Source organism: Pterocles gutturalis, unplaced genomic scaffold (genome assembly GCF_000699245.1).
Source record: "Pterocles gutturalis isolate BGI_N339 unplaced genomic scaffold, ASM69924v1 scaffold6098, whole genome shotgun sequence".
NCBI lineage: Eukaryota > Metazoa > Chordata > Aves > Pterocliformes > Pteroclidae > Pterocles > Pterocles gutturalis.
The window spans coordinates 51,122-63,514 of NW_010117847.1; positions in this window are offsets into that span (position 1 = coordinate 51,122).

The window sequence follows — 12,393 nt, forward strand, 5'->3', positions numbered from 1 at the left end:
TAAAGTTTCATTTATGAACAATGGCAGAAAACAGTTAGTTTCTAACATCCACCACCAACTAAAGCCCTTACCACAGAACGGCAAAAGCCCCTTATTTATCCATCTGATCAGTACATAGCTGCCACGAACAGCTCTGGTCATTCATCCACAGAGCATCTCTAGCACTTGTCACTGTTCTACAGCTCGTCCTCAATCACAGCTGTGCTGTAAGGACAACCCAAAGGCACTAAGAAAAGCCTGTAAAAAGTAGATTCCTCCATCTTACCTCAGGTTCCCCACCCGATTTCACGAGCCTAAGAGTGCATTTTGCTGATTACACTCCCTGGTCCTTCTCTGTAAGGGCATCTTGCACCCACCCAGTATTTATGTGCTGCTGCTTTCCAGTATTTAGTCAGAAACGAACACAGAGCAAACATCCAAAACTCAGCATTCCATATAAATTGTAAAAATTGACATCGTGTTACCGTAACACGTGCCATCTGAAAGCGGATGCACAGAGATGGAGGTCAGCAGACAGTTGATTCTACAGTCCATTTGGACACACAGCATCATTAACACAGCCACAACACCAATAGCACCCTTGGCCAAACATCCAGCAAGGTCCTCCTGGAAGCAACACAAGTTCCTAGCTGTGTTCTAGCTATTGTTTATATAAGAAAACAGACAGTATGCTACTTCACAACTTTTCAGCCTTACATGAAGAGGTGCTCAACAAAAATTTAGTAAACAGTTCTTTAAAAAGTATCAAGTAAACAGTGAAATCCAGTTTAAGCATCCGGCAGTTGGGTTGCAAAGAACAGATCTCAGAGGCTATGAAATAGCAAGTCACACTCATTAACATAACAGGATGAAACATTTTCAAGCTTCAGTGTTTTTAAGCTTCATAAACAACAGCATCTGAAACCAGATCTGCCTGAACTACACCAGCCCAGACAAGTATTTCAAAAGGCCAAGAAAAAACCTCTTTAATGAAAAAATATTCTCTGCAGGTTTTTTCTTCTTCTTGGGGCTGGGGGGCTGGCCCCTATTTCCTAGGCTTACAACCCAACAGCAGATTTCTTTCTCAACTTCTGCCAGATTACTCCCATGAATTTTGCCTCATATTAGGTACCGATTACAATTTTAGAATTTACTAAATTTTTACCTTGGCACTGGGGCACTTGGTGTTTAATGCCCAGAGGTTGCCAGATGGATCCTATGAGAAGCAAGACTCAGCACAAAGCCTTTGCAAAGAACCTAGGGTACAAGGAACAGCTTGTGGCTATTGTCATGTAGCAAACCTGACCCTCTCAAATAGGCCTTAACTGACAGCCCCTTTTGTATTATTTTGTTATTTAGGTACAACATGACTTACTGCCAGTTTGCAAGAGCTGTAACAATTGATTTTTCCCAGCTGTAAAATTTTTGGAGAGCAGTAAAAGGTTTTTAAAGACAACCTGAAATTTAATAAGGATTTTCAAGTGCACCATGTACTACACAGCCACCTTCAGACCGAAACAACCACCATTACCAGGTCAAACTTCAGCCCCACTACACAGACAAGCTATATAGCTTGAAGAGCAAGGAGACTTCAGATTCTTCACTTTCTCAGCTAAAATAACTCTCATGCAGTGAATAGTTTTAATCCTGATTTACATGAGGAACTCCCCATGTAAACAGCAGAGCCTGACCCGCAGTTACACTACCTTACCCTTGTGCTCTAGCAACTCATACCCGAGATAATCTCAGCTTTCAGTGCAGAACAGTTTTAGCTCTCACACCTCCAATGGCTGAGAGCTCATTATTTCTGTCCCTGTCCTTCATCTCACTAAGACAACAGATTGTTTTTACAGCCAATGTCATTTACTACAGCACTTCCATCTCACAAACGGAATATGCAGGGCTGGGGAAGGGGGCACCTGGCTAGCACACACACAAGCCTTTTCTTCAAGATCACAGACAAGGCTATAAACTTCCCTCGAGTCTGGGATCAGGACCCCAATGTCATACTTGAACTGCAGCCCCCTAAGACTCTCTCTCGAGTATCTGAGCTAAGCATCACTTAAGCTACTTACCAAGTTACTTATAGGGCCACAGCAGCCAGCACCTGCTCGTTCCAGCTGTAAAAAGCTTAGAGGGGTTACGCTGCCTCTGCCCACCCAGCCCCTTCTCCACCCAGGCTGTACCACAGGCTCTGTGAGACAAGCTTTCTGAGCTCTATATAAATGGCACTGCAGCCTTTCCCCACCTCTCCTCTGTCTGAAGGACAGATCAAGGACTCTACGTCTTGCACCTAAAGCACATCCTGAGGACCATCAGCACAGCCGCAGGCTGAGCCCTGATCGTAACACAGCCAGCTCCAATGGATCCAATAGCAAGAACTAAGGCACACAGAGAACCTAAGGAGTACAGAACAACTTCACTGTATGAACGGCTTTTCAGTTTGTCAATCTGTAAAAATTCAAAAGCACTTTAAACATGACTCTGTTCTTTAAAGATTTTTGATGTCTACCTGAAGAGCACCTCACTTTACAGTGCCACCAGCACCTCTGAACACCATGTGCACTGCTGAGAGAGGCCCAGGCAGTCTGTGCACTGGTACATCCCATTCCTCACTGTCCTACTTTCAAGGGACTAATTATTCTCTTAAGCCTTGTTTAAGGAAGGCGAGCTCACAAGAAAGAGAAAATCCTCCTATAAGTTAGTCACGTTTCCTTTCCACTGGACTCACCTTTTGCCTTGACTGTATGCTCCAAGGATAGATTTAACAGACGCATTCCCAAGACCAGCATTTCCAGGCCCACAGTGAAGCACCTGCTACACTGACAGATCCACATTAACCAGTTTAGAACCTTGAAGCACCCTCCTTTAAGAAGACACTTAAGGAAAAGGTGAGAACTTAAAAAAATCCGGAGGTACTTCAAAGCACAAAGACATTGTTTCAATTCTGCTATCTCCATAAGAGACAAGCCTGAAATCCCAGCGATAATATATTATCCTTATCACTGGTTAACTTCAAGAGGCTTGTCTGCATGTTTGTTCCCCAGAGTCTTCACGGAGAAGTATTTCTCTTCACAGCTCAATAAGCAGCCATTTCTCTGTCACTCTCTCAGGCTTCCTTCTAACAGATCAAGACCCTTAACTAATCCTTGGAGAAGGGAGCTTAGAGCAGTTTAGCACAAATGAAGGTACCCAACTTCTCACCAGCACTTTGTCTGGAATATTATTCACCTTTTCCATTTCACTGGCCTGATGCACCCTTTTAAAGTTCAGAAATGCACACACCCATCCATTTCCAGCTGAACCAAGTTGTTATTCTAAGGATTGCAGATCAGCACAGCTAAACAATGGAAATACGACATCCTAAGTTATATGCAGACAAAGCTAGCAGCAGCAATGAAGTTCTATGTAGAAACACTGCCACCAGGCCTTGCCTTCACCCACATCTTCTAACAGGGTAGTTTAAATCTGTTACTACAGGAGCAATTCTCTCGGCTTTGAACACACGCTCATTACTTGCAATGAGGCCAGGCCTCAGATGACCCCAAGCAGGTTCTCTGTAGTCCATGCCAAGGAAGCTGCTGAACTTTGCAAACCATGCAGATCCAAAGGAAAAAGAGGACAGGCATTTATAGCTATTCATGTCAACCACAGGGCAAGACCACCCTCGTACCTCTCAATATATGTCATTTAAAACACCACGCTATTATGTCCATTCAAAATAAATTTCCCAGAAAGCAAGCCTCCGCTAACACTTACACACGGTGAGTTTTTCACTGACAGAGTACGCTCCATTTGTAAGGTTAAGAAGAGGGAAACCATTGACTTCCCCAGTCTTCACTAAGTGATGCTTCAGATTTGCTACACTAAATCTGCCAGAAAGCATTTCTCAGTCAGCACGACTTTCAACAATTAGCCTAGTCAGCTTGGCTTCGTTCCTGCCTAGATCTGCAAGTGACTACAGCAGTGGTAAATCAGCTGCAACTCCCACCAGCAGTTTACTCCTGTTCCCTAACTCTCATCAAATTACTTAATTTCTGTGGGTTTCCCAACTCTGATCTTAAAGCCTAACTCTAAACCAGACGGCAGCTGGCACGCTCATTTATACCGCAACACCTCCCAAAGGAATACAGACTATTCCTCTGTACCAGCCGCAACACAGGAAGACCTCCACTCCCCAGAATTTTTGACATGCAGACAAGCTATTAAGATAAGAGCATTTTGCTTCAACAATATCAGAAGGCATCCACGGCCACACACGCAAGAGGACCATCTGTCCCCGACTCCGTGGTGATGATGAATACCATGCATTTCTGTCGTAGGAAAAGGAACCCACAATGCTAAGGTTTCGTGAAAGCAGCGATTGACCAACTGTCGCAAATCCAACAGACACTAAAAAGGTTCTGTGTATCACACCAATTTATTTGAAATCTCAACTACTGAATTTGGGTTGGGATGCACACAAACCTGATGCTGAAGAGACCTCCCCTTCCCCACCATAAAGCTCTTCAGTCACCAGCAAAACTAGGGAAAACCAATTTCCCAGCCGCATGAACAACTCCAGTTTCACTTCTGTAGTGTCACCTTAGACTCCCTCTCGCATCTGAAAACCACCAGGACACTTTTCCTCAGTCAAAACAACATGGGAGGTCACCCAACCACTGCATCACGCTTTTAAAATCCTTGCACAGCATCAGACTAGCATCAAGTAAGAAGCAAAGACACTCACAGGTTTTGTGGGGTTTTTCTTCCCCCTCCTTTTTTTTCTGCTCTGGATCAAGAATACATGAACTGCTTCCTGGAGAAATCAGAGCAAAAGTGTAGTATTGTGATAGCATCCTGCTCGAAACAAACTTCCCTTTAAGGAGAACCAGAAGCAGTACACCAAGCATACGAGAGGAGCAAATGGCTCTATGCACTGGGGGTTTACAGGAGCAGCTGGTTTTGCCAGAGATGCTTTTCACAAACCTGCACTAGTGGTACTGTGTTGCAAGAAGTCCGGTTATGTATTTTAACATGTTGGTTAAGGTGCTTTGGGCTTATCTGAACACAAGTCCTGAACTGCACACTTCCATTACATCAACTGTTACAAGACTCAGGAGAAGCTTGGTGCAGTTAAACTGGTATCGTGGCATATAACCTTTAGAGACTTTTTACCAAATCATTTACACAGTAATGAAAGTACATACCAGAAAATACATTTCTGAGCAAAACATACTGAGAGTGAAGGGTACAAGACTTCAGTTTTCCCCCAAACCATCCCATTTTCTCTTTTCAAGAGAAGCCCATGTGGAAGTTAGTATAAAGCTTCACTAATAATAATAAACTGGAAATCCAGCATTTCAAGGGTGATATACCAACCTTGGGGCAGGACAACACCATTCTGCAGTAGCAGCACAGTGGGTGGATGAAGCACAGGAAAGGAAGCGTGGCAGAGGCTTTCTCAGCCTCAAGTGCGTTGTGCACCTCGCTGGACCCACCAGCTCTCTCCCTGCCTTCTCTGCCACAACATTGGAAAGGGAACACACCAAAACAGAGAGCAAAATACCACAAGGGACTGAAGAAACGCTGGTCGTGCACTACAGAAAATACTGTCACACACCTCACTCCCAACCCCTCCCTGTCTGTCCCCTCCATGGTGGTAGACTGTCTCTTTGCTTGCCTTCAGAAAAATGAAGATCTACTTTGGAGGAAAAGACACATCAATGGCAGACATCCATCTCTCCCAGCACAGCAAGAAAGAAAAGCTGTTTGCCTCCCACTCCAGTCTGCCTGTTTTGCCCGTTACATACAACCTATACTCCCTCCAGAACCTTTCTCCTCCTCTGGGAGAGGAATAAAAGTCTTGGGAAAAAAACACTGAAAAGATCAAATCTAACAAATACTTTTAGATAAACAGCATTTCCACTGCCTTCAATGAATGAATGATGCTCAGCAGCACTACACTCCTGTTCACCTAAGCTGCACATTTATTCCTCATTGTTCCTGTTAAAAAACCTCTCATATTCTCAATTCTAATCACTCGTGCACATACCCCAACATGTGCTTTCCAGGCAGTCACCAGGAGGACACATGAATTTATTCTATCATTCACTGTGGCTACTGAGCATAACACAGTGAGCAAGTGCCCCGAACTACGTAACACCAGTCGGTTTTGAAACAGAAATAGTTTCACACTGCCCACATGTATTCTTACACAAATTTGGCAGGAAACCATTCCCTTCTGTAAGTAGTTTTCGTCAGCTATTCTCCCCACTAGCAAAAAAGTGCTGTGCAATGAAGGATGAAGCAGCAGAAGGCAAGGAGGCAAGGAGGACATGTGGAGGAGGGACAGGATGAAGGCTGTTCCAGCCCAACTGAGAATTCCCTTTGGCATCAATGAAACTAGTGTGCCTGTGCTTGTTCACAGCAATACAATATCAACCTGTGTGCAGGGATGTAAAACAAAATGCAGGAACACTACAACAATTTTTTTCTTCAAGCAACACAACGTGTAGCTTAGCCTAGTCACAGATTCCCCTTATCATCAAAGCAACTAGAGCACCAGCCCACTGTATGGGCACTGTACAAGCCTAAGACGCCTCCATCCCTCTCTTCCTGGTCTTAACACAATACACTATTCCAGGGACTGAAAGAACACAGAAACCTTATGCACATCCCTAAATTCAGCTTTCTTGACACTAGGTGGTAGCTCCTTTAGTGAAGTCATGTTACAACAAGTGACCAATAGACAAAACATGGGGACACTAATGCACATCAGAAACACGAAAAAGGATTCAATGTGGGGAAAATTATGTTCACTAGAAAGACAGGTAGACACATTTATGAAGTTAGCCTAAAATAGTTTGGGATGATATGACTAATTAGATCAAGATCTTGAAATTAACTCCAAGTCATCCCCAGTGAATGGGGAAATCACTATGCAACTGTCCCAAAACAATCGATCACGCTTACGGACATAAAAACTGAGCCCAACAAAGACTGAAACGTAATGCTGATTTGCTTTCCTTTTTCAGCATTTACAATTGAAGTCTTTTTTTTCAATAAAGGAACTGGTATGGCCTAGCTGACCAATCTTCTCCTCTGATGAGAAGATAAAGTTACATGAGGAGCCAGTCTAGTTCACTATCTGATTAGAATCCCTATTGCTACTGCCCGGCAAACTGAACACAGAGGGAATTATTTCTAATACTTTCTATCTGGTTAAAATTCTGACAAGCTTCAGAGTCACTGAATTCTTCCTTGAATACAAGCTACTGTTAGGCATACCTAATAAATGGATTACCTGGGTTTTTCTGCTCTATTTGGCACACCCCACTGAAAGCTTCTGCATATTGAACAGACTTGAACAGTTTTTACATGCAGTAAATTAACAGGCTTGTGAAGGTAGCAAAACCAACGCACAACTATTTGACTAAATCCAAATCTATCTTTTTTCCTCTTATCAAAAAGAGGTCTTACTAAAAAAAATTAAAATCAAGGCTTAAAAAGACAGCAATTTTAAGTGGACTCCTCCTTTTCACTATTCACTTTGTGTGCCAGATATAAAAATACGTGCCAAGTTCCTTCAAATCACTACCATAATTTTGATTTCTACTCTCCCCTTAATGCTTCTCATCACATCTGTTCCATGAAGATATTTTAGCACATTTATTCAATGTTTATAGGAACACAGCTCCAGTACCAGCTTCCCAGTAAGACATACTGCATCATGAATCGTTTCCTCTCCTTCCCTTCCCCTGAGCACTAACTCCATTCAGCCACGTTCAGATCAGACCAAACTGCCAGTACAAAGTTCCTTCTCCTATTACAACAGGATCGTCCACAGTGAGAGGCAGGAACAACACACTTCCTAAAACAACACAGAAGATGTTCAAGTCCATCACCTACTAGCAGGAAGGTTTTTGTTCTGAAGTGTAAAAAAAAAAAAAGAAGAAATAGCGCAAGAACTGTGCAGCACAGGAGATGGTGGTCATGAAGTGACAAAGCACCACTATTTACACTAGCCAGTCACCCAGATCTCCTCCTCGCCTGATTTTGATGCTGAGGCAGTGTAACAGGTTGTTTTGAGTGCAGGTTACAGCTTCAGAGCATGTGACTTCCTATCAGTCAACACAGCCAGCAAATTCCAGCAAGGCAAAGATCTGAAGAGATCTGATGCACACGCAGGAAAAAAGGGATGAGTACCTTAGCCGTGGGAATAGCCTTTTTATACATTTCTACACAAGTTTAAGGACAGGACATAAGGGGAAAAAAAAATCCGATCAAAATAAATTTATCTGTCTAAAAATGTTTCTCTCAATCTTCTTATGTTTTTTATGAAGTACCTGATCTGAACCAACTGCTCAAAAGGCAGAAGAGTCTGGGTTGGAAGAGACCTTTGCAGATCATCTGATCCCACCTGCTAGTCAAGCCAAGGCCTTTGTCACACACTTGCCCTAAGCTTTTTGTGTCACACAACAGGCAAACAGACAGAGGAAGCAGTGTTAGGGCAGAGCGGCTTCAGAGGGAGAATCGCCTTCCTATGTTTTGTTTGAAAGCACCAGACAACGATACAGAGAGAAACCTTGGGCATCACCCAGGCAGCTTCACTCGAGGTTCCACTCACCTTCGAAAAGCTGCAAACCCACCAACTAGCAGGGCCTCGGTGACTGCAATCACTGCGATTCACCCAGCCTGACACCATTCTGTCACATACACCGAGCCAGGAGAAGGTGCCAGCAGCACAAGAGTTTTTTGCTACATAACTAGTTGCATAGTAGATCAGTAAGCTGCATCAATTTCTCAACCAATTAGCCCAGAAAAACCTCAGAAATTGACCCCTCCTTTCTCCAGCTGATTCAAGAGGGACAAAAAAAAAGGAATACTACAGAAGTGCTCCAACTCACTTGAAAATAACACATGAAGAAGAAGTTGCTCTGACAGACAATGTACGAACAACTGCAACGAATCACAATGAAATGCTGGAGCACACTAGTAGCCAATGCTGACTTCATACAGGAAAACTTTTAAAAGATGGGAGACCAGACTAAAAGTAAAACAGACAAGATTACCAAGACAAACTACGAGAAAGAGAACAGAGAAAGGATCAGCCTGTTTAAGAGCTAGAACATAGGAAATCTACTAATGCCTAAAACAGAAATACTGTTTTAATTATTTCAATCTCCAGACCAGGAGACTGCAAGGTTTATAAGTATTAAAAACCTTGGCCTGTTAAAAGAAAAATTGCACTGCAGAGGCCTCCCTGAACATGCCTTATAGAAATTAGCCTATTTAATGTTTACTCTTCCTTCCGTAATTATTTCAAGCACGGTATTCTCCACTCCATATAAAGCTTTTGGTCACCATATACGCTATGCTCCACCGTCTGCACTGTGGCAGACTGAAGGACAATTGAAGGTGTAACAGATGATCCTTTCATACCACCTTGCCTCTTACCAACACCGATGGCAGCTACATACAAAGCAACCGAGGTAGGATCTCAGGGGTTAAAACTTCCCCATGATCCCACTACAAAATTTAAAAAAAAAAAGGCTTCTGCAGTTAGGAAATACTTCCAATACCACAATAAGAAATAAAGGATATTCACAATGACTTTGAGTTTCAGTCCAAGGTAGACGAAAGACACCTTAAACTAGAAAGATAATGAAATTTTTTTAAAGCACTTACTAAGAGCATGAATAAACTGCCACATGTGAGCTTGCATCATATTCCAGTCCACTTCTCTTATGTCAAGCACAAACAAGCTTTCAAAGAATCCGAAGGTCAGAACACACTGCTGCTTCTCTTCAGAAGTCTCAAATCAACACAGGGAGTATAAATTTACCCTTCTACTATCATAAGCTTCCAAAGTGGTTTTCTGCGCTGTCAGTCTGAGTTCAGCACACAGTACAGACCACATCCTCATCTGCCAGGATAACACACACCTCCTTTCCTCCCAACCCAGAAAATGTTTCTGTTGACAAGCGACAAGAAAAACAACTCCAGGTTTATGCCTCTCTCTGAACACCAAGCTGGTCTCCTGTAGGTTAGTTACTCCTCCACTAGCACATATGAGCCAAAAACTGAGAAGTTACACCAACAAAAAAAGCCTTGCTGTCAGTTAGGTCACACATCAGCAAAGAAGTACAGCCAAGACGCACACATATCAGGAGAACCAAATGAGTAGAGGGTAACTGCAGATGAACCCCACAGTACATAAATTTTTGTAAACTATATTCCCACACAGCTCTTTCCATGCCAGACTCAAGTACCAGAGCCAGAACAATGTTCATCTTCAGCAGACAGTAGCGCAGCCAGCTCAAGGTCTGCATTAAGTACACCTTCTCCAAAGGTGGCATAAGCACAGCAGCCAGGACACCACATGAAATCCTCTGGGCTAATGGCCATTTCTGCCTACAGCTGCATTAAACCTGAGGAGGAGTTATTCAAGTTTTATCCTCTGACAGTAAAGAAGTATTGGGAAAAATTATTGGTAACAGTGTCCTGCAAACTCAAGTGATGAAACCAGCACAGACTATGTTTTTACCTCATCTTGTTCTTCCTCTCCATGAGGAAGCAGCCGTCACACTAGGGCAAGCCAGAATATGTGAACTATGAATTACTTGATTACTATCTACCTTTTTAATTCACAAATGATTTTTGTCTCTGAAGCACCCACTCAATTCTTGCAGTAAGGACCTCTAACGCAATTAGAACCTCAGTCTCCATGCTAACCCATCAATGTAAGAGGCACGCTACAGAAAATGCCTTTTTCTCCTGCTTTAAACTACAACCAACTTCAAGGTGAAAACATGCTTGAAGATTTTACAAAGAGGCAAGGACTGATCCCTCCAAGTTTAACCAAAGACTAAGCAGTGCCAAGTCCGTCCAGTACAACAGAGACCACACATAGATTCTGCTGCCTAAGCAAGAGCAGCTCTCAGTCTTCACACTGCTGTATTTGAATGAAGATCAGAAACCACTCCACGGGGGAGGAAAAAAAGCCCTAAAACAGGAAAATAAAAAACACACCATAAACAAAGCCATAATAGAAACAAGTTTCAGGAGAACCAAGTTAAGTAAAACTGAACCCTTACCAGGAACACTACATTGCTTCTACGGAGGCACTAAGAAATGATGAATGGCCTCTACTGCTATCAGCGTACTTCAGAGATCCATGAACAAGTGATTCAGTCATAGTTTACACACATCTAAGGTCAGACAAGTCATATGGTAACTTAATTTTTAGGGATATTTTCCCTGGATACAGTTGGTCTCATGACCAGGAAAAGAATGTGCGATTAAATTATCAAAAGAAAAGTCACTGCACTCCACTCGGAGAAGCACAACATAATTGCTTAGTTCACACACATACCCAAAATAATGCCATACTGACACAATTAATATGAATATTAATAAACAAAGTATTTTACTAATTTGACACACTATGGAGCTGCACATGACACTCACGGGGGGTGGGCAGAGAAAAAGCTTTCAGCATTCAATAAGACAAGTGAAGTACCAAAACATTTGTCTGATGGCAGAAAGCCCAGTTCAGTTTTGATGTTCCTACCTCACCACAGAAACCCAGCCACACAGGGAAAGATCCTGCACCTCTACCAGTTACTTAAGCACAAACTGAGCAGTTGTATGGACATCCTGGACGTCATTACGTGAAACAGTTCCAAGGTTCACAAGGAAGTTAACACTAAGTATCACTATTGATTTGGTATTTCACAGCAACGTAAAGAGAAGTGGAAATATGGCCATTAAAGAAAAAAACCCTACATGATAAGCATTGCTCAAAGCACTGTTTTGTCCAAATTTTGACAACAGCTAATAAGGTAGCAGCTTCTTGTGCCAATAAAGATTATACACAAATATTCTGAAAAGTCATCTGGCAATAAAATAATGGTTTTGCTTGTAAAACCAGAAAAACCACAGCAACAACAATAAAAAAAACACATTTCCTTGAACTATTAACAGCTACTACCTGCTAAAATAATCTGAACTAGAGATGTGTCCTTTGAAGAGAGGTTTCACTTTACAATTCCCAGGCAGGCCTCTCTTCCTTTGGCTGAAATAGCATTTCCAAGTTACACTCCCAAGAAGGGAAAAATGTCATTGATTTCATAATGCACAATCCTACCTCTGCAGAGGAAGTGAAAACAGACTACACTGAAACACACTGGACACACAGCAACAGAAATTACATAGGCCTAACGCATACTCAGTGCAAAGAACAGGCAAAAAAAAAAAAGAATGGAAGAGAGTTATGACAAGCAGCTGTTCAGCAGAAGGGCTGAAAGCCACAGCAACCCCACCGCAGCCAGCCCCAGGCACCCTCGGGGACTCTGAACACCCTCCCAGGTCACGCAGCTCTCCACCATGCGCAGGAGGCCGCCCTGCTCCTCCAGCAGCGCTCCCGCGACT